This window comes from Nicotiana attenuata, unplaced genomic scaffold (genome assembly GCF_001879085.1).
Source record: "Nicotiana attenuata strain UT unplaced genomic scaffold, NIATTr2, whole genome shotgun sequence".
Taxonomy (NCBI): domain Eukaryota; kingdom Viridiplantae; phylum Streptophyta; class Magnoliopsida; order Solanales; family Solanaceae; genus Nicotiana; species Nicotiana attenuata.
Window position 1 is genome coordinate 202,549 of NW_017671160.1, and position 21,387 is coordinate 223,935.

Here is a 21,387-nt window from a genome sequence, read left to right on the forward strand (position 1 = left end):
CTAAAAATGGCAAAAAGTTCTATTTATACTAAGCTGAAAATATCTGACAAAAATGCCCCTGTGAAGGTTGTGCGGCCGCATAATTATGTGTGCGGTCCGCACAATGAGCTTCCGCGGCCGCACAATTATGTGTGCGGTCTGCATTCCTAGAACTTGGTTTTGACTTCTTTGCCTCGTTTCTCAATATTCCTGTTCAAAACCACATTTCATTTGTTCTTGGTATTGAGCTAAAACGCAAGTAAAAGAGAGCAAATAAGCGGTTAAAATCCCTACTTATCAGGACCCCAACCAACGGCTCGGGAAGCGCCTGAAGGAGAAGGTGATAGGGTGAGCATGGTCTTGGGAAGCGCCAAAAGAGAAGGTGATGGGGTAAGCATGGTCTCGGGAAGCGCCCAAAGGAGAAAGTGATGGGGCGAGCCTACGACTGATTTTCAAAATGTTGGAGGCTCAACAAGCAGCGATAGCATAGCTGCAGAATCAAAACCACGCCCCTAACAAGGTCGAGCCCGAACGATCCCATGAAAGTATTCGGAGAGACGAATAAATTACCAAAAGACCGGGTGAAGCAGAGCTTGGGGAAACTTCGGAGGTAATGAAGATGCTCGAAGCGTTAACCAAACGGGTAGAGTCAAGCGAGAAAAACATTCAGACCAACGATAAGAAGGTGGAAACATACAACTCCAGGGTCGATCAGATCCCAGGAGCACCTCTGATATTGAAGGGACCAGACTCCAAAAAATTTATCTAGAAGCCCTTCCCCCCTAGAACTTGGGCTTGGCACTTTGGGGCTTCTGCAGTCCGCATAAAAATGAGTGCGGTCTGCACTCATTGACTTTGGACTTGAACCCAGCTCTCCGATTCTTCACTTCTGCGGACCACATAATAATGAGTGTGGCCGCACTTGACTTCCTGTGGCCGCACAATTTCGGTGCGGTCCGCATGCTTTCAGTTGGCCAAAAGACTAACTCTCTGAATCTCCTCTACTACGGACGCACTAGAATTGTGCGGTCCGCACTATTGGCCTTTTTGCCCTCTTTTGGTTCTTGTTCACTTTTGACTCCTTTATGAGTTGATTTTGACTTCTTTGCCTCGTTTCCCAATATTCCTGTCCAAAAGCACATTTCATTTGTTCTTGGTATTGAGCTAAAACTCAAGTAAAAGAGAGCAAATAAGCGGTCAAAATCCCTACATATCAGGACCCCGACCAACGGCTCGGGAAGCGCCTGATAGAGAAGGTGATGAGGTGAGCATGGTCTCGGGAAGCGCCCAAAGGAGAAGGTGATGGGGTCAGCATGGTCTCGGGAAGCGCCCGAAGCAGAAGGTGATGGGGCGAGCCTACGACTGATTTTCAAAATGTTGGAGGTTCAACAAGCAGCGATAGCATAACTGCAGAATCAAAACCACGCCCCAAACAAGGTCGAGCCCGAACGATCCCATGAAAGTATTCGAAGAGACGAACAAATCACCAAATGACCGGGTGAAGCAGAGCCTGGGGAAACTTCGGAGGTAATGAAGATGCTCGAAGCGTTAACCAAACGGGTGGAGTCAGGCGAGAAAACAATTGAGACTAACGATAAGAAGGTGGAAACATACAACTCCAGCGTCAATCAGATCCCAAGAGCACCTCCGATATTGAAAGGACCAGACTCCAAAAAATTTATCCAGAAGCCATTCCCCCCTAGAATTTGGGCTTGGCACTTTGGGGCTTCTGCAGTCCGCATAAAAATGAGTGCAGTCCGCACTCATTGACTTTGGACTTGAGCCCAGCTCTCCGATTCTTCACTTCTGCGGACCGCATAATAATGAGTGTGGCCGCACTTGACATCCTGTGGCCGCATAATTTCGGTGCGGTCCGCATGCCTTCAGCTGGCCCAAAGACTAATTTTCTGAATCTTCTCTACTACGGACGCACTAGAATTGTGCGGTCCGCACAATTGGCCTTTTTGCCCTCTTTTGGTTCTTGTTCACTTTTGACTCCTTTATGAGTTGATTTTGACTTCTTTGCTTCGTTTCCCAATATTCCTGTTCAAAAGCACATTTCATTAGTTCTTGGTATTGAGCTAAAACGCAAGCAAAAGAGAGCAAATAAGCGGTCAAAATCCCTACTTATCAGGACCCCGACCAACGGCTCGGGAAGCACCTGAAGGAGAAGGTGATGGGGTGAGCATGGTCTCGGGAAGTGCCCAAAAGAGAAGGTGATGGGGTCAGCATGGTCTCGGGAAGCGCCCGAAGGAGAAGGTGATGGGGCGAGCCTACGACTGATTTTCAAAATATTGGAGGCTCAACAAGCAGCGATAGCATAGCTGCAGAATCAAAACCACGCCCCTAACAAGGTCGAGCCCGAACGATCCCATGAAAGTATTCGCAAAGACGAACAAATCACCAAAAGACCGGGTGAAGCAAAGCCTGGGGAAACTTCGGAGGTAATGAAGATGCTCGAAGCGTTAACCAAACGGGTGGAGTCAGGCGAGAATACAATTGAGACCAACGATAAGAAGGTTGAAACATACAACTCCAGGGTCGATCAGATCCCACGAGCACCTCCGATATTGAAGGGACCAGACTCCAAAAAATTTATCCAGAAGCCCTTCCCCCCTAGAACTTGGGCTTGGCACTTTGGGGCTTTTGCAGTACGCATAAAAATGAGTGCGGTCCGCACTCATTGACTTTGGACTTGAACCCAGCTCTCCGATTCTTCACTTCTGCGGACCGCATAATAATGAGTGTGGCTGCAATTGACATCCTGTGGCCGCACAATTTCGGTGCGGTCCGCATGCCTTCAGCTAGCCCAAAGACTAACTCTCTCAATCTCCTCTACTGCGGACGCACTAGAATTATGCGGTCCGCACTATTGGCCTTTTTGCCCTGTTTTGGTTCTTGTTCACTTTTGACTCATTTATGAGTTGATTTTGACTTCTTTGCCTCGTTTCCCAATATTCCTGTTCAAAAGCACATTTCATTAGTTCTTGGTATTGAGTTAAAATGCAAGTAAAAGAGAGCAAATACGCGGTCAAAATCCCTACTTATCAGGATCCTGACCAACGGCTCGGGAAGCGCCTGAAGGAGAAGGTGATGGGGTGAGCATGGTCTCAGGAAGCGCCCAAAGGAGAAGGTGATAGGGCCAGCATGGTCTCGGGAAGCGCCCGAAGGAGAAGGTGATGGGGTGAGCCTACGACTGATTTTCAAAATGTTGGAGGCTCAACAAGCAGCGATAGCATAACTGCAGAATCAAAACCACGCCCCTAATAAGGTCGAGCCCGAACGATCCCATGAAAGTATTCGGAGAGACGAACAAATCACCAAAAGACCGGGTGAAGCAGAGCTTGGGGAAACTTCGGAGGTAATGAAGATGCTCGAAGCGTTAACCAAAAGGGTGGAGTCAGGCGAGAAAACAATTGAGACCAACGATAAGAAGGTGGAAACATACAACTCCAGGGTCGATGAGATCCCAGGAGCACCTCCGATATTGAAGGGACCAGACTCCAAAAAATTTATCCAGAAGCCCTTCCTCCCTAGAATTTGGGCTTGGCACTTTAGGGCTTCTGCAGTCCGCATAAAAATGAGTGCGGTCCGCACTCAATGACTTTGAACTTGAACCCAGCTCTCCGATTCTTCACTTCTGCGGACCGCATAATAATGAGTGCGGCCGCACTTGACATCCTGTGGCCGCACAATTTCGGTGCGGTCCGCATGCCTTCAACTGGACCAAAGACTAACCCTCTCAATCTCCTCTACCGCGGACGCACTAGAATTGTGCGGTCCGCACTATTGGCCTTTTTGCCCTCTTCTGGTTCTTGTTCATTTTTGACTCCTTTATGAGGTTATTTTGACTTCTTTGCCTCGTTTCCTAATATTCCTGTTCAAAAGCACATTTCATTAGTTCTTGGTATTGAGCTAAAACGCAAGTAAATGAGAGCAAATAAGCGGTCAAAATCCCTACTTATCAGGACCCCAACCATCGGCTCCGGAAGCGCCTGAAGGAGAAGGTGATGGGGTGAGCATGGTCTCGCGAAGCGCCCAAAGGAGAAGGTGATGGGGTCAGCATGGTCTCGGGAAGCGCCCGAAGGAGAAGGTGATGGGGTGAGCCTACGACTGATTTTCAAAATGTTGGAGGCTCAACAAGCAGCGATAGCATAACTGCAGAATCAAAACCACGCCCCTAACAAGGTCGAGCCCGAACGATCCCATGAAAGTATTCGGAGAGATGAACAAATCACCAAAAGACCGGGTGAAGTAGAGCCTGGGGAAACTTCGGAGGTAATGAAGATGCTCGAAGCGTTAACCAAACGGGTGGAGTCAGGCGAGAAAACAATTGAGACCAACGATAAGAAGGTGGAAGCATACAACTCCAGGGTCGATGAGATCCCAGGAGCACCTCCGATTTTGAAGCGACCAGACTCCAAAAAATTTATCCAGAAGCCCTTCCCCCGAGTGCGGCACCCAAGCCGATCCCAAAGAGGTTTCGGATGCTCGACATTCCCATGTTTAACGGGACCACGGATCCAAATGACCATGTAAATTCCTATACATCCACGGTCAAAGGAAATAATTTGGAAGATGACGAAATCGAGTCGGTGTTGCTGAAAACATTTGGGGAAACTTTGTCCAAGGGAGCAATGATATGGTATCACAACCCGCCTCCACATTCCATTGACTCGTTTGCTATGCTTGCAGATGCTTTCGTAAATTCCCATGCCGGAACCATCAAGGTCGATACTAGAAAGTCAGATCTTTTCAACGTCAAACAAAGGGATAACAAAATGCTCAGGGAGTTCGTGTCAAGATTCCAGATGGAGCTGATGGATCTGCCACCAGTTGCGGATGATTGGGTTGTTCAAGAATTAACTCAGGGGCTCAACCCCCGAAATTCCGTGGCCTCTCAAAAGCTAAAACAAAATTTGGTAGAATATCCGGTGGTAGCCTAAGCCGACGTCCACAAAAGGTACCACTCGAAAATAAGGGTCGAGGACGACCAACTCGAGGCCCCTTTTTGATTGTGTACCCCATCAGAACCAATGATAGATCTAAGAGATCCATTGATCAGGAGCCAAGACCGGTCCGAGATCGATATCAACCATGCAGCGCGGACAGGAGGGGAAAGGGATCTGGGCGTCACCCAGCAAGGAACGAGAAGAGAAGCGATCGAGGGCTAAGCGGCCTAGGCTTGATGAGCAGGAACGAGTTTGCCAAGTCACTCGGGAGTAGGGAAGCGCCAAGTTATTGGAGTATAACTTCAACATAGATTTTGCAAGCATCATGTCGGCCATATGGCGCATTAAAGAGACCAGGTGGCCCCGATCATTGCAGTCCAATCGAACTCAGAGAGATCCTAATTTGATGTGTAAGTATCACGGCAATCACAGTTATAGGACCGAAAATTGCTGACAGTTAAGAGAAGATGTTGCTCGACTATTCAACAGTGGGCACCTCCGAAAATTCCTATGCGAGCGAGCCAAAAACCACTTCAGAAATAGGGACACCAACAAACAGGTCAAACTAGAGTAGCCTCAGCACGTGATCAACATGATTATTGGGGGAGTCGATGTACCCCAAGGGCCAATGATAAAACGCACTAAGGTGTCTATTACGAGGAAAAACGCACCCGGGATTACGTTCTGGAAGGAGCTATTTCGTTCAGCGATGAAGATGCCGAGGGCATCATACATCCTCATAATTATGCATTCATAATATCTGTACTTATCAATAAATCACAAGTTAAATATGTGTTGATTGATCCAGGTAGCTCGGCCAACATCATCAGATCAACGGTCATAGAGCAACTGGGGTTACAGGATCAAATTGTACCAGAGGTCCGGGTATTAAATGGGTTCAATATGGCATGTGAGACCACGAACGGAGAAATAATTTTGCCGGTAAACACTACCGGGACGACCCGAGAAACAAAGTTCTATGTGATCGAAAGGGATATAAGGTACACGTTGAGGGCGGTACCTTCAACCTTACACAAAGCACTAAAATTTCCCACGCCGGTGGGATCAAAACGGTCTACGGAGAACATTCGGACACAAAGGAAATGTTTGTTATCGATGAAGTGATCCCGGTGCCCGCAGCCTGAACATCGAGAAATGAGGAACTCACCAAAAAAGAAGAGACTAAATAGCAATCAATGGCGCCGGCCTTGGTCGAACCAGAGAGACATGAATAACAAAGGGTAGACGATGAGGACAATTACGGTGTCCCGAGATCATTCATATCCCCCGATGACACCGACGCCACCAAATCAACGATTGAGGAGTTAGAGGAAGTTATACTAGTCGAGCACCTACCGGTTCGAAAGGTATACCTGGGCACGGGGTTAACCCCCAAGCTCAGGAAAAAACTTATAAAATCTCTTAAATCTAACATCGACTGTTTTGCTTGGTCCCATTTACACATAACAGGGATCCCACCGGAGGTAACCATTAATAAGCAGAGTTTGGATCCGAAGTTCCATCCGGTCAAGTAGAAGAGAAGGCCATAGTCCGAGATCAAACACGCGTTCATCAAGGATGAAGTATCCAAACTCCTAAAAATAGGTTCCATCCGGGAGGTTAAATACCCGGATTGGTTAGCTAATGTAGTAATAGTACCTAAAAAGGAAAATAAACTGAGAATGCGTGTAGATTATAAGGACCTAAACAAAGCATGTGCAAAGGATTCTTTCCCTTTTCCTAACATCGATCGAATGATCGAAGCAACGGTCGGGCACGAGATACACAGTTTTCTCGATGCCTACTCCGGGTATAACCAAATTCGGATGGACCCGGACAATCAAGAAAAGACTTCTTTTATAACAAAATTCGGTACCTACTGCTATAACGTAATGGCGTTCGGATTAAAGAATGACGGTGCCACCTACCAACGCTTAGTAAATCGGATGTTCAAAGAACAAATAGGAAAATAAATGGAAGTTTATATTGACAATATGTTGGTCAAGTCACTGCGATCAGAGGACGTTTAGAAACATTTGCAGGAAACATTCGACATATTAAGAAAGTACAACATGAAGCTAAACCTAGAGAAGTGCGCATTTGGGGTCCGGTCGGGCAAGTTTCTCGGTTTCATGGTATCTAATCGAGGGATAGAGATCAACCCTGACAAAATAAAGTCCATAAAGGACATCACCATAGTCGACGCAGTTCAAAGACTGACTGGGCTAAAGGCCGCAGTGGGCCGGTTCATCTCGAGATCGTCGGATAAGAGCCATCAGTTGTTCTCACTATTGAAAAAGAAGAACAATCTTTCTTGGACTCTGGAATGCCAGCAAGCTTTGGAATAACTCAAACAATACCTATCGAGCCCCCCCTTTGCTGCACACTTTGAAGGCAGATAAACAACTATACCTCTACTTGGCGGTTTTCGAGGTGGCGGTAAGTGGTGTCTTACTCCGGGAGGAAAAAGGTATGCAATTCCATATTTATTATGTTTGTTGAACCCTGGGCGATGCCAAAATGGGGTATCCTCACCTAGAAAAGTTAGCACTCGCCTTACTAAGTGCTTCTAGGAAGCTAAAAACCGTACTTTCAATGCCACCCCATATGTGTCGTAACCTCTTACCCGCTGAGGAATATCATGCATAAGCCCAAGCTCTCGGGCCAAATGTGCCGTGGAGATTAGCGAATACGATATCAAGTACCAACCCTGGAATGCCATAAAATCTCAGATTTTGGCAGACTCCATTGCCGACTTTACGCCGGCCTTGATACCCGAGGTCGAAAGGGAATTGCTGCTCACCTCGGGGACTAACTTGGGGATCTGGAACCTATTCACGGACGGTGCATCCAACGCAAAAGGTTCCGGGCTCGGTATAGTACTAAAATGACCTACTGGTAGCATAATTAGACAGTCTATTAGAACTGTAAAATTGACTAACAATAAAACCGAGTATGAAGCCATGATTGCAGGCCTGGAACTGGCTAAGAGCCTCGCGGACGAACTGATCGAAGCTAAATGTGACTCCCTCCTCGTCATAAATCAAGTCAACGGAACATTCTAAGTAAAATAGGAACGGATGTGCACCAATTGAAGGAATGGACTCTGCAACATGTACCTCGAGATCAAAACAGTAAGGCCGTTGTGTTGTCCAACTTGGGGTCGTCTGTCGACTCCGACGAATTTAGCTCGGGGACAGTGGTGCAGTTGATGAACTCGATGGTAGAAAAAGGTCATGTCGAAGTAAACTCGACAAGTTTGACTTGGAATTGGAGAAACAAATACATAGACTACCTGAATACAGGAAAATTACTATCGGATCCCAAGGAATTGAGAGCCCTGCGCACCAAAGCTGTCAGATTTAGCTTAGTCGAAGGAGCATTGTTTAGAAGATCTTTCTTCGGCCCGCTGGCCAGATGCTTAGGTCCGGGAGAGGCCGCATACGCCATGAGAGAAGTTCACAAGGGAACTTGCGGGAACCATTCGGGGGCAAAATCCTTTATTTGGAAGCTAATCAGAGCCGGCTACTACTGGAATGAAATGGAGAAGGATACGAAAGACTTCGTACGGAAATGCAATGAGTGCAACCGGGAGAGATGCTCCACCGGTCTTGTCACCATGGCCATTTTTGAAGTGGGGAATGGACATCGTCGGTCCCCTTCCATGGGCACCAGTAAGGTCCAATACATATTATTCATGACCGACTATTTTTCCAAATGGGTTGAGGCTCAGGCGTTCGAGAAGGTCCGGGAGAAAGAAGTCATTGTCTTCATCTGGGATCACATAATATGTCGATGTAGGATACCGACCGAGATCGTTTGCGACATCGGAAAATAGTTCATTGGCAGCAAGGTAAGCAAGTTTTTCGAAGACCACAAGATCAAGAAGATATTATCAACACCCTATCACCCTAGTGGGAACGGGCAAGCGGGATCTACGACAAAAACCATACTCCAAAACCTAAAAAAGAGATTGAGCGGTTCGATGGGAAAGTGGAAGGAAATCTTGCCCGAAGTCATGTGGGCATACCGTACACTTCGAAGTCGAGTACCGGGGTGACCTCCTTCTCTCTAGTCTACGGAGCGGAAGCCTTAATAACACCAACCGAGGTAGGGGAACCGAGCCTCGGGTTCCAGTATGCTACTGAAGTGTCATACGATGAGGCCATGACCACGAGCCTAGAATTATTGGATGAAAGGCGAGAAGTCGCCCTGGTCTGGTTGGCCACCCAAAAGCAATGAGTAGGGAGATACTACAACTGAAGAGCCAACCTCCGACATTTTCAAGTCGGGGCCTTGGTATTGTGAAAGGTAACACCACACACGAGGAACCCATATGAAGGGAAGTTGGGCCCCAAATTTGGAAGGACCGTATAGAGTTGTCGGAATAACCGGTAAAGGCTTGTATAAACTCGAATCGGGAAACGGTGTACAACTACCGAACAAATGGAACGTAGCACACTTAAAGCGATACTATTGCTAAGGTACGAACTTAATTTTTTTTATTTTGTTATATTACGGATTGACTTATGCACGTACTCAGCCAAGGGCAAACGTGACTATTAGGTCTGAAAGCGTGTATTGTACTCTTTTTTCCTTGAACTGATTTTGTACTGAAGTGGGTTTTTCGGCAAGGTTTTTAACGAGGCAACAATAAAACATGCTACGTTAGTTTTGAAGACTGCCCTTAAACCAGAATCGTTGATCTCTGCAGTATCTGATCCCTCACAAGTTCCGCCTCAAATACTGGGGGCCATTACCCCTAGGTTAAGATCTTTAGAAAGGGAAAATTTTATATGTCGAAAAGCCAAGGCTTAGAGGTTAGGATTTATTGTAAGGGTCAAATGAACAATACCCATATAGCCCGCTCTAGCCACTGCACGAGGCCTTTGCACCTCTGATTATGTACTTTACATATAAAATAATGAAAGAAACCTTTGATTCCGTCATACTTTACTTCGTTTCGTCGATGCTTCACGATGGATCCTAGATCCTAAAGCCCAAGGGCTACCACGACTCGTGGACTGTCGTCCGATGAAATATTGGATGGCCCAGGCCATCAAACCCTGGATGCACCTACCCTATTAGGAAGTGCCCGAATACGAAAGGCTACGGCCACCCCAAAATTTCTTGGAGACGTCCGAAGTTTGTACTCAAAAAATAATGCCCTTACGTAAAATTAAAACCTATTAAAAGGTTACCCTCGGCAAAAACATCATCATATATGACAAACACTTAATCATCTTAAAAGCCGTTGATTTTCTCGAAATCTCGAAGCCACGAGTAATCCGGAGTTGCCATCGAAATCGGGCTCCATTCGGGCCTCCGAAGAACGGATGCTCTAGATTACGTTCGACTCTATGCTAAAACATTAAGAACGATACACGAGTAAAAGATTGCAAATAGATGCTAAAAAGTAAAAAATTGGTATTGCCAAAGGAAATTTTTTATATATTTCAAAAAAAAAATACAAAAGCACAATAAAACGGCCTCAAAATAAGCAAGAAAGAAAATATACAAGGAAAAACCAAAAAAAACTAAGGCACCTATGCCTAATCTTCACCGGGGCTTGACTCAGCGCCGGAACTGTCGGAGCCATCGGGACCTCGGGCTCATAGAGTTCCTTTGTCTCGTCCTCGAGCCTCTTGGCTTCTTCGATCTCAACCGACATGTCAAATCCTCGGGCGTGAATTTCCTCAAGGGTCTCCCTCTGGAATAGCCGCTTTATATACTCGGTCTTCGTCTTTAAGCGGGCCTCGGCCACCTCCACATCGGCTTTGTACTGAGCCAACATTTTTTCAACCTCGGAGGAATCAACCAAGATTGCCTCTAATTTGGACTTCAGCGCAGTATATTCCTGGCCAAGGGCATCTCGTTCTGAGACGGCTGAAGCCGGTTGTGCTAGAGTCCGTCATTTAGCTGAGACCATTTTTCGGCTTTGTCCTTTGCTACCCGGAGCTGGTCCTTGACCGATGCTAGATCCTTTTTGTGGCCTCTTTTATTGGCCCCAGCCGCTTCGAACATGGACTCTATGTGGGACGACGTCTCTGCGATGTCAATTATATCGGCTGCCTCATTCGGGGCATGATCGACTTCTCGGGAGGCCATGGCCTCCCGTTCCTCCTTCTAGTTCCCGAGCTAGAGGGTAATCGACCCCTAGACCACCTTCCCCGATCGTCGCCTGCTCTCCCTCATCGATGGTCGACTCATGAGCAATGAACTCAAGGTCGTCATCCTCAAGGTAGTCCCTGAGCAGGAAGAGGGAATCGGGGTTCGGTACCCTAGCTTTGGTGTTCTTTTTGTTGCTTTTCCGGACCCGGACAACAACCCTCTACTTCTTCACCTCAGCATCCGGGGAGCCAGAGGATTTCCTTTTTCTCTTTTTCTACTCCTTTGCGGCTGCTCCGGGCTATCCCAAACCTTCGCAAGCGAGGACGGGGCCTCGTCCTCATCCAATGGCCGAAACTCGGTGGTCTTGGGAAAATGTGTTAAAGGCAAAAAGACTTAGAAAATATAAAAGTTAAGTATGTAAATATAATTATTCGGGCAAAAGAGTCATCATGGGAACGGGCGTCCAACTTGCCTCTCGAGAGCTTGCGCCATTCACGCTCGAAGTAAGACATTTGTTTGCAAATCCCCTCATTCCACTCCTTGAAGCGGGGGATTGCATTGGGAACTTGGGCGATCGCTACACAACGGTAGACACATGCTATTAGAAAAAGAACAAAAGGAAGTAGCAAGCACTCGAGAGGGAGAAGACTTATGGGATGAGTTCCACTTTTCAGGGAACGATAGAAATTCGGGGGGGGGGGGGGGGGTGGATGAGGTCTTCGATTTTCACTTGAACAAACCTCCTATAACAACATCTATTTCGATCTTCATCAAAGCTTGCTTTACTTGCTCGACAAACAAGCTTAATCAGCCCCCATCGGAAGATTCGGGGACTGTAGAGACGAAGCAGGTGGTCGAGGGTGAACCAAGGTGCTTCGGTGTTGTTTATGAAGTGGAGAAAGATGAATATGATCCTCCAAGAGGACGGGTGAATCTGCCCAAGGCAGACCTTGTATCTTTTGTAGAAGATGAGAATTATAGGGTCTAGCGGGGCGAGCATGAAGGGGTAAGTGTAAACACTTAAATAGCCTCCACGTGGGTAGTAATGTCCTCATTGGACCCGGGAAAGACCACCCTTGCCCTCCCAGTTGCAGTCCACCCAGACTGTGGGGAGTATATCTTCGGTGATGGAGGATATATACCTCCATACCCCCTAGCCTCGGTCTTGCTTACTGGAAGCCTTCTCGACTTTGAAGTCGTTTTCGATGGAACAGACCCCAGGAACAAAACTCAACAAAGGAGGCTCCGAGACCCCCTCAAGAATGGACACCTCAGCATCCGCGATCGGGTTGGAAGTCGAACGGGCGGTTTGTTGAGGCACGAATTTGGAAGTTTTTGCCATCGGATTCTGGAAAATATGAATATTTGAAGAAAAATATGAAGGTTTGAAGTAGGGATGAGATATGAAGATTTGATATGAAGGTTTGAAGATGAAGATATGAAGATCTAGAAAGCACCGTATAAAGATTTGAAGAGTTTAGAGTTAAGTGGAGAAGTCGAGGGTAAATCAAACAGCTCTGAAATCGAGAAGTGAAAAAGTGAAAAAGGGGTCGGAGTTATTATAGAGGGAAAGAGTAATCAGTGTGTGACGTTTCGCATTCGAGGACAGTCAATCGGTGGCTGACACATGTCTAAAGACTGAACGACGTGACTGATGGAAAGTTTCGCTGACCCGTCAACCCGATTATAACGTACGAAGGAGAAAACCAGGGTTAGTTCATTGCTTCCCGTCGCTTCGATAAACCTACTCTCCGAAAAATGAGGGGACTATCTGTGTACGGGTAAAATCGGGGGCAAATTTCCACCGATTCTCCGGTGAGAGAACGAAGGGGAAGCATGAATAGACAAAATTATTATTGAGGTTGGGAACTCCTCATACCGAGACTCGGGAAGAACAAATGATATATCTGAGATCGGACACGACAAAGCAACATACCCCGGATCAATTATGACTCCTGGACCTCGGGAGACGAGGTGAGCGCTTATGCATGACGGATAAGGGGTCGTAATATTCTCCCTCAATCGGATTTTACGGCGTGAATCTCGTCGGTATCAATCATGGATCAACAATTACCGAAAAAACTAGATTTTTCCTTTTTTAGACTTGTATTAAGATTGAAATTCTCCTACTATATAAAAGGGAAGTTTTTCTTTAGTCTGACACATAGTAAGACCCAACTCAATGCAATAAAAAGTTTACTTTGTCCTCTAGCTACTGTCCAAGGCATTGCTTGTTTGTTCTATTCTTTACTCACGCCCGAGCTTGTACCATGGCTCCAATCGAGGACGAATTCCACTATTTAATCTAAGAACAGGCTTGGTTATTGATGGGTATAAATTATTTATGTAATTTCATACGTAAAAAATAAGTTTTTAAAATAAAATATGAATAACAATATCCTATCCTTGCATATTTTCTAACAAATCTTGTAGGAAAAAGAAATTATGAAAAAAAAGTAAAGAAGCTAAAAGACAAGAGAATGAAGCAAAGCCACAGTTGCACACATCATGTTTATATTCGCAAATGTGGAATATAAATATGGGCTTATGGAAAGAGACAATCAAAAATGAAAAGGAGCACAGTTGTATATGTGGAATCTATATACACAAAGGTCACATTCGCATACATGTAACATATATTTGCAAGTCTAAGTCATGAAGTCAAGAATGGAAGCAAAAGAGTCATAGATGCATGCGTGGAATCTATATTTGCAAAGGTCACATTCACACACATGGAACCTACATTTGCAACACTAACTCATGAAGTCAAAAGTGAAGCACAAGTGCCATATTTGCATATATTGAATCTACCTACACAAAGGTCACTTCGCGTACATGGAAGCTACATTTGCAAGGCTAACTCATGAAGTCAAGAGTGAAGCACAAGTGCCATATTTGCATGTATAGAATCTACGTACACAAAGGTCACTTCGCAGACATGGATTTCACATTCGCAAAAGTGGAACATGACAAAAGCTACTCATCTTTTCCTATAAATAGCAAGCTCTCTTTGTATAAGAAATATTCAATCTTTGTAAGACAAGAACTAGTCTTGATCTTCTTTCTTCGTGGTAAAAATATTTCCTTAGTCTTTTAAATATTTCTAGTCTTCTAAATATCTTTTTTTTAGCTTTTCTTACTCCATAATGGAGTAATCTCTTTTCGTTGAGATAGTTGATGAAGCTTAATATAATTTATAATACTATCTCAGTTTTTATATTCTTGGCTTGAAACTTTCTATTTACATTTCATACTGTGCTGAAATGATGGGTTCTAATTACTCTATTATCACGTCTATATATTTTATCTCTAAGTTATTCATATTAATTTTGTAATTCTCGCGGAGCAATTAATATATAATAACTGATGAATAAAATAGTAGACTGAAAGTAACTTTTCAGTAAACTATTATTTCAAGTCAGTAATCTTGCTTGCCTCGGTTTTAATTCTCACGGAAGAATTGTTGTAGGCAAGATTATTGATCCTTAGTAAAAATATTCTCACGGAGTTTTTACTTTCTTTTAGCACAATTCAAGCAAGAAAAATATTTCGGTTTAAACGTCACTAGTCTTAAGTTGATTAATTAACATAATTCTCACGGAGTGTTATTAATTGGTTATTTCTTAGTGAGCAAAATATAATTGTATTGTAAATAAGCAATTATTCTTTAGAGAAATAAATGTAGAAATTGAGATTTTATATAGTAATATTATCAAGTGAATTCAATGATTCCCAACTCCTTTTTAAATTATAAATCTTCCAAAAATATTTTGTTTTGTTTAAGTAATTAACAAGTTTTAAACCTCACTCACTTTTCATCAATTTGATTCTCTCAAATAGTAGTAGTTAAAATATTACAACTCTGTAGCATAGATTATCCAGTCTCTGTGGGACGATATCTTAAACTATATTAGAATTTGACAGAGTACGAGTAGAAAATTCCAATACACATTGGTGTCACAACTCACGACCCTAAAACCGACCCGGTTATGATGACGCCTATCGTGAAACTAGGACAGCCGACACGAATCCCAAATCAAACTATTAATTCATAAAAGACAGTTTTAAGTTATTAATTGACAATATCTCATAACATGGGTCTAAATAACCAGTACAGAAAAATAACACAAGCCCGATATCGGGGTGTCACAAGTCACGAACAACTACAAGGTCTGTCTAAGTACAATAAAAACTATCATAGTCCGGAAATAAAGGGCTGCGAACGCTAAACAGCTACCTTGCCTACTCTGAAAGACCTACTGGAAGAACGATCAGCGCTCACTATCGCGACCCGCAACTCCTGGATCTGCACTCAAGGTGCAGGGAGTAATGTGAGTACGCCAACTCAGTAAGTAATAAAAGTAAATGAAAGCTGAGCAGTAAGAAATTAGATAATTCCACGTCATAGCACTACAACAAAACAGTATGTTTCCAAAACAATACAGAAATCAATTATCTCATTAAACCCAGTTTTAGTAAAACCTTTTAAAAACATCTTTCAGTAGTTTGCAAACAAGTGACAAAACAGTGAGTAAAAATGATGAAAACATAAACAGCCCCTCGGGCAAGACATGTATCATAAACCGCCCCTCGGGCATAACATCAGTCAGAACATGCCCCTCGGGCTATCTCACAATCCCTTGTAATCGGCCCCTCGGGCAACAACATAAATCAAGAACAGCCCCTCGGGCAACATCACATCACTCACACTGGGTACCCGCGCTCACTGGGGGTGTACAGACTCCGGAGGGGCTCCTACAGCCGAAGCTCTATCACAGCCATCTCGTGGCATAATAAATCAGGCCCTCGACCTCTCATATATCACAAAATAGTACAACTTACAGCCCGATCCCATGATATCCTCACAACACAGGCCCTTGGCCTTACTCAGTCAGAATACCTCTCAAGCCACTCGGGCTAACAGTAAAAACAGGATGCTCAGTCGAAATATCATTTATGCATCAAATCAGAGTAAATAAGACTGAGTTATGAAATCAGTAAAACATAGCATGACTGAGTACAGTTATTAAATCAAACAGTGAGGAAATTTTAGTAAAGAAAGCCCCTAATGGCCCAAACAGTTGGCACGAAGCCCAAAGATGACATGCAGCCCAAAACATAGAAATACTTTGTAACACATGCTAGTATCAAGTAGTTTCAGTCAAATATGTGTAATGACCCGACCGGTCATTTTGAGCTCTAGTGCATCGTTCAGTGGTTTGAAGCCCTGAGTAGCTTCAATTCAGGTATTATGACTTGTACGCGTGGTCGGAATTGAGTTCCAGGAAGTTTGGAGTTGATTTGGAGAGAGAGTTCTCATTTCGGAAGCTTCAAGTTGAAAGAATTGACTAAGATTGTATTTTTTAGTAAACAACCTCGGAATCGGGATTCGAAGGTTCCAGCAGGTTCGTATGATGATTTCGGACTTAGGCGTATGTCCGGACTTGGTTTTGGAAGACCCGGGAATGTTTCGGCGCCTATTGTGGAAGTTAACATTTTTGGAAGAATTTCATAAGTTTGGGTTAAAGTGAACTTCAGTGTTATCGATGTCCGTTTGGGAATCCGAGTCTGGGAATAGCTCCGTATGGTGATTTTGGTGTTGGTAGCGCGATCGGAAGTGAATTCGGAGGTCCGCGGGTCATTTTGGAGTCATTTGGCTAAAGATAGAAATTTGAAGGTTTTTGAGAAGTTTGACCGGGAGTGGACTTTTTGATATCGGGGTCGGATTCCAATTTCGGAAGTTGGAGTAGGTCCGTAATGTCGAATATGACTTGTGTGCAAAGTTTGAGGTCAATCGGACGTGATTTGATAGGTTTAAGCATCGAAAGTAGAAGTTTGAAAATTTAAAGTTCATCAAGTTTGATTTGGAGTGTGATTCGTGATTCAAGCGTTGTTTGATGCGATTTGAAGCCTTGAGCAAGTCTGTATTATGTTTGTAGACTTGTGCGGGTGGTTGGTTTGGAGTCCCGGGGGCTCGGGTGAGTTTCGGAGTAGCTTCGGAGCATTTTGCTAAGAAATGGGATTGCTGGTACTGGTATGATCGCAATTGCGAGGTTTTGGTCGCAAATGCGGTCATCGCATTTGCGAGGTGCTGTTCTCATTTGCGAACCTGGGCGGCTGAGGGGATGGTTCGCATTTGCGACAAAATGGGTCGCTTTTGCGAGGCCTGAAGGGTTCGTATTTGCGAAACCCTTATCGCATTTGCGAAATAGGCCAGTCCAGTCGGGGGTCGCATTTGGGATGCAATCTTCGCATTTGCGATCTTCTTGTCGCAAATGCGATGATGTCAGGGGGGAGCAGGCTTCGCATTTGTGAGGCTTTTGTCGCATTTGCGACCCTCACATTGGCGAACCTGGTGTCGCAAATGCGATATTAGAGGCCTGTGTCCAGCTTTTAAAAACGGGACTTAGGCCATTTATTTCATTTCACTTCTACACTTGGCCGATTTGGGAGCTCTCAAAGAGGGGATTTCAACCTAGCATTGTGAGGTAAGTTATTTCTACTCAATGTGAGTTTAATACTTGGGTTTTGGGTTGATTAACACACAAAAATTAGTAAAAATCATGGAATTTGAGTAAAACCTAGGGTTTTGATAAAAACAAGATTTAACCACGAAATTTGTTATGGAATGAAGTAGAAAATATATATTATTGATCCTTAGGTTATGGGTAACAACTTTCTTCAAAAATTTCCGGAATCCGGGCACATGGGCCCGGGGATAAATTTTAGGAACCTTGTATTTAGGGTTGGAAAATTGGTTTAATAAGTAGAAAATGAACTTTTGAGCATGTATTGACTAGTTCTTACCCCATTTGAATAGTTTTGGATCGTTCGGCTCCACTTTGGAGGTTTGAGCGCGTGCTTGAATTTGGATATAGGCTTCGGAGCGAGGTGAGTCTCCTTTCTAACCTTGTAAGAAGGAATTGTCCCCATAGGTGAATTAATTGAATATGTGCTGCTATTTGTGGGGGCTACGTACGCACGAGGTGACGAGAGTCCGTGCGTAGCTACTATTATGCTCAAGTCCGGGTAGTCTAGGACCCAAAAGCATGCTTTACTTGCAATATTTGAAATCGCATTGTCAATTTAAAGGTGCTTAAAACATATTGAACGTGTAAATGAATTTCTAAAAGGCTATATCAATTCTTGACTTTTTAAAAGAGAAACTTGCCTCTCCTGAATAATTGCTCCTTGATAAGTTATTGATTTGACTGTTTGAATGTAATTATATATTGTGGAGCGGGCCGAACGCCTCGGTAGGTTAAATAGATGCATCTATGGTTCGCGCCATTCGACCCTCTGGCAGTGCACGGTTCAAATATTGTTGCATCGGGTCGTACGACCTCGGCATGATTTGCGCATGCTTGTATTGCTTGCCTTGAAATTTATTGAAGTGATGTTGTTTCTTTTCGGTTTGAGAATAAATGTATAAATGATGAAAAGGGATTTGGGAATTTCCTATAAAAGAAAGAATTGCTTACTTGCTTCATTCTATTGAATTACAATCATGTTTATAAAAATTCTCGATTTATTATATCACGGACGTATCATTATTGGACCCCTAGTAAGTTTCGAAGTCGACCTCTCGTCTCTGCTTCTTCGAGATTAGACGGGATGCTTACTGAGTACACATTGTTTTCGTACTCATGCTACACTTGCTGTGTATTTTTGTTGCACAGGTACCTGTATTTCTAGCGGCCTACTGGGCATAGCAGCATGGATGATACGGGGACTAGGTGAGCTGCATTTCTCGAGGCGACCCCGCAGCCAGTATAGTCTCTTTCAGCGTATTATATTTATTTTCTGTCCAAATTTGTATTCCGGACAGTTATTGTACTTTATTCGATTCCTTAGTAATTGCTCATGCACTTGTGACACTGGGTTCTGGGATGTCTATGGGATTAGTCAGTATTTTGAAATTGTTAAAGATAACATTATTTATTCAGTAAAATTTATTCTTTATTGTTTAAATATATAAAAGGAGTGAATTCAGAAATATCTAAACAGAGAAGTTACTGGTATTTAGTGTTGGCTTGCCTCACAATGGTGTCCGGCGCCATCACGACCCTTAGTGGATTTTGGGTCGTGACAACATGGTATCAGAGCACTAGGTTCCCTTAGGTCTCACGAGTCATGAGCAAGTCTAGTAGAGTCTCGCGGATCGGTACGGAGACGTCTGTACTTATCTTCGGGAGGCTACAGGGCTGTTAGGAGCACTTCCCTTTTTGATTTCCTCATCGTGCGATTTGATTTCTTTGAGGATTATGCTTTTGTTTCCTTCCCAATCGATCTTATGCGACGCGAAACGCTTATTATAAATCAGGAATTGAGAAATTCTAAAGGTACTACAGAGGTGGTGCGGGATGCTTCTCCCTGCATAGTTGATTTGACTATTGTCGTCGCCTTGTGGAAGGATATTCTGTCGTTTCAGCTCAGTAGCCGTACTTCTGAGAGCTTTGAGGCTAGGCACAAGTTGCCATGGTACTTATGAACGATTGTCGCGAAGTATTGATATGATGGTAGGATGCTTGCCTACGTGTCGGGGCAGTGAATGACTGAAGGAAGGTTTACTCAATGCATGATTCAGAGATTCGGTATTTTATTCCCAGCGGAGGGAAGGCAATCGGGGTAAAAATGTTCAGATTTGGGTTGATGGAGTAACGAGACTTGGTATTTGCGAGCGTGGTGGAATTCTCATCTGTGATGAGGTGCTGTTTACCTTGTTGAATGTGCTATGTTCGCTGGTGTTATGACCTTCTACAATTCGCCCTGGGGACAGGATATTGTAAAACAGTATTGGAGAAGCGGCTGTCAGAGATCGCGGGGTGCGGTGGTTCAGGATTGAATGTTTATTTCTAATGCTGAAGACTCGAGAAAGATGATCTTCGAAAAGATTTAAAAGTTAGTAGCGGTCTATTAATTCAAGCGCTACTGAATTAGGTTTTGATCTAAGGCATCAGCTGAGCAGCCAAGGATGAGGAAGGACATGTGGGAAGTGTTATGCGATGGTTAAATTTCTACAAGGCTAAGTGTAAGAAGCGGAAGTCGAATAGTTGCTTAAAGAAGAGGGTTTGGCCAAAGTGGGAGAGTGGCAGAGCAGCACGTGGATTCAGGGGCAGGATAACTACACCCTTGAGGAAAGTTTGGAGTGATTTGGGAATTTTAATGGACGGTGATTGGGTCGAGCTTAATTTGAAATATTAGCTAGCATAACGGCGGGAGATTTGATATGATGGAAAGGAGTTGCTTGATATGAAGAGGGACACAACATAACTTAGAATTGGAAGATATTGTCGCACATTTAGTTGATGTCCCTAAGAAGTGAACGGACTAGTACAATTGGTGGATGAGCACGGGCTCATGATGGGTTATGAATGACGTAGTGATTGTGCCTCGTGCAGCATCGTTGAAATATGACAGCGTGTAATCTCCACAAGTGGGCTATCTCCTGTGAGCAGATCAACGGTCGCGTGGTTGGCGAAGCTTCTGCGAAGAATCCTACTGGCTATCTGGTAAGGAGGTCGAACATGTGAATGTGGTTAATGATTCAGAGTATTCATAAATGGTTTACAGAAAGATTTCGAGGAGCTTGGCGGGTTGGTTGTGCTAGATCATGTCAATAATAAAGAAAGAATCTTGTTGGATTCCAGAGTTGCGTAATGGTGGCTTCAAGCTAAGTGGGAGAGTCCTACCGCCTACGATTGGGTTGCATGATTATCTTCTTGTGAGGTTTCGGGTTATCGGCATATTGGTAAGTTGTTTCGGCTAAGGAAAGAGAACATCAGTAGTAATTGAGCAAAAGGAATTGAAGAATGTGTTCTATAATTGGCATCATCGATTCATGTTTAGGCTTTGGGAAGACTCAGGAATTATGCTTCGCGTAGAAGTGAGTTTCAAGGAAGGTGGTTCGGCCGGGTGCTTCTTTGAGAGGGTGGTCATGGGCTAGCGGAGCCTTGCAGTTGATTATATTCGGGATCATGTCAGAGTGGGTGACTCTCAATAACGGTCCTAGTGAATTCAAAGGTTAAAAATGCGGTGCCAAAAGGATTCAAGACCGCAGTATGTTTAAGAATCGGGCTTGTGAAGCAGCTTATGATAAGGGGCTCAGAATGTTCTATGATATTTTGACTTGCAGTGTAGCATTGGGAGTAAAAGGAGAAAAAGACTTCGAATTCGTAGAGGAATTATCAGAATGGATGTACCAGTCGAGATGCGAATATGTGCACAAGGAAGGTATGAGGAGGTTCATGGGATTTGAGACAGCATGGTCTCGTGTTACAAGGCCACTCGGGTTGAGTGCATTATGTGTTGAATGAAGTTATTATTATTCTAAGACAATTAAGGA